We start from the raw sequence: 2360 nt of genomic DNA, 5'->3' as shown, positions 1-2360 counted from the left end.
GATGATCACGTGGTATAATCAAGTCCCGCCTCTCATTCACTCTGATTGGTCGGAGGGCCAACCGCCTCGCCAGGTCCTCCAGCCCCGCCCCTGTCCTTCCATTGGTCCGCCGCTGACATCAATCATCCGGGGATCTTTGTTGCCTGGAGCATGCGCACTGCTTCCTGGCTTTTGTTGCTGTTCATAAGTTACAAGAGTGAGGGACAAAGTTAAAAACACACAACCACCTGATGCAGCAGCAGCAGCGCTAGTGCTTCCAAATAAACCTGTTGGACTATAACCTGGTGTTCTGTGTATTTTAATTTTGTCCATCCTAATCCAACACTAGCACCTCCAAGTCACGAGTGAGGGAGGAATGTATAACATAAGAACTAGGAACAGGAGAAGGCCATCCTGCCCTTTGAGCTTGCTCTGCCATTCAACAAGATCGTGGCTGATCATTTCGTGGACGCAGAACCATTTATCCAAGTTCTCACCATATTCCTTAATTAATTATTTCTTTTTTTAAAAAAAGCTACCTTAGCTTTAAAAACGTTTACTGAACGAGCATCAACTACTTCTCTGGGCAATGAATTCCATTGAGGTTAAGAAGTTCCTTCTCAATTCATTCCTAAATTTGCTGCCTCTAATCTTGAGTTGATGCCCCCTTGTCCTAGATTCACCTGCCAGTGGAAACATCCTCTCTACTTCTATTTTATCCATTTCATTCATTATTTTATATGTTTCTATTCTTCTGAATTCCAATGAATATAATCCCAATCTACTCAGTCTCTGTTAAGCCAAAACCCTCAACTCTGAAATCAACCTAGTTAACTTCCTCTACACCCCCTCTAGTACCAGTACATCCTTTCTCCACGAAGGAGATAAAAACTACATGGAGTACTCCAGGTGTGGCCTCACCAACACCCAATACAGCTGGAACATAACCTCTGCTTTTCAGCACAATCCCTTCAGCAAAGAAGGACAAAATTGCATTTGCCTTCTGAATTGATTGTTATACCTGGTGACCAACCTTCATGCAGAAGGATACTCAGGTGCCTCTGCTTAGCAAATAATGCAACTTTTTAAAATTCAAGTAATAATCTGTTTTTAATTTACTCCAACCAAACAGTATGACATTACATTTATGAACATTATATTCCATATGACCGACCATTGCCCACTCACTCAATGTATCTATGTTCCTCTGCAAAGTTTCACAGTCCTCCGCACACTTTGTCCTGCTACTCATCTTAGTGTCATATGCAAACTTTGACACCCTACATGTGGTCCCCAACTCCAAATCATCTGTATCAATTCTAAAGATTCGCAGTCCCAACACTGTTCCCTGAGGCACACCACTAGTCACTGATTGCCAGCCAGGATAAGATGCATTTATCCCCAGACTTTGCGTCCTGTTCGTCAACCAATCTTCTATCCATGCTAATACTATACCCCTAATGCCATGCCCCCTTATATTATGCAACAGCCTCTTGAACAGCACTTTGTTGAAGGTCTTTTGGAAATCCAGGTACACAGTATCCACTGGGTTCCCATTGTCCACCTTGCTCGAAATGTCTTCATAGAATTCCAAAAAAATTTGTTAAGCATGACCAATGGGACAATTTCTATCGAGTCCCTGCTATTTCTTCCTTGATAATAGATCAAAGCATCTTTCTCACGCCAGAGAAGAAGCTATCTAGGGTATAATTACCCATCTTTTGTCCACCTCCTTTTTAAAACTGTGGCGTCACTTTTGCTGCTTTCCAATCTGCGGGAATGCCACGAAGTCCAGTGAATTTTGGAAAATTACTGTCAGTGCATTTGTTATTTCTCCTGGGATACATTCTGTCACGGCCAATAGAATTTTCTATTATTAGCTCAATTACCTCCAACAGTCCAAAACTAGCTGTTCTGTAATAATGATAGCTTCCAAATCCTCATCAACCTTTGTCTCTTTGTTAATTACTGGAAAGATATTATATCTTCCACTGTGACATCCCATAACTAAATGCTCCTTCTCTTTTTCCGAAGGACCAACATTTACTTTAGCCACTCTTTTCTCATTATGTATGTTTATAGAAACATTTGCTATCTGTCTTTGTAGTCTGTGCTAGTTTATTTTTCTCATGTTCTATCTTACATATCTTTGTAGCTCTTCTGTGGCTTTCTGTTGACCTTTAAAGTTTTCCCAGTTCTAGTTTCATGTTGGTTTTGGCCACTTTGTATGCCTTTCAATTTGATCACTTTCCTTAGATACCCATCGCAGAGAACACCTTTACTTTCAGTCCTTCTCTGGAATATACCTTTGCTGAGGACTTTGTAAAATGTCTCAGAAAATCCTCCACTGCTCATCAACTGTCCCACCATAAAATCTTTGT

This window comes from Hemiscyllium ocellatum, unplaced genomic scaffold (genome assembly GCF_020745735.1).
Source record: "Hemiscyllium ocellatum isolate sHemOce1 unplaced genomic scaffold, sHemOce1.pat.X.cur. scaffold_638_pat_ctg1, whole genome shotgun sequence".
In the NCBI taxonomy this organism is placed as follows: domain Eukaryota; kingdom Metazoa; phylum Chordata; class Chondrichthyes; order Orectolobiformes; family Hemiscylliidae; genus Hemiscyllium; species Hemiscyllium ocellatum.
Note: the sequence above shows the minus strand (reverse complement) of the source record.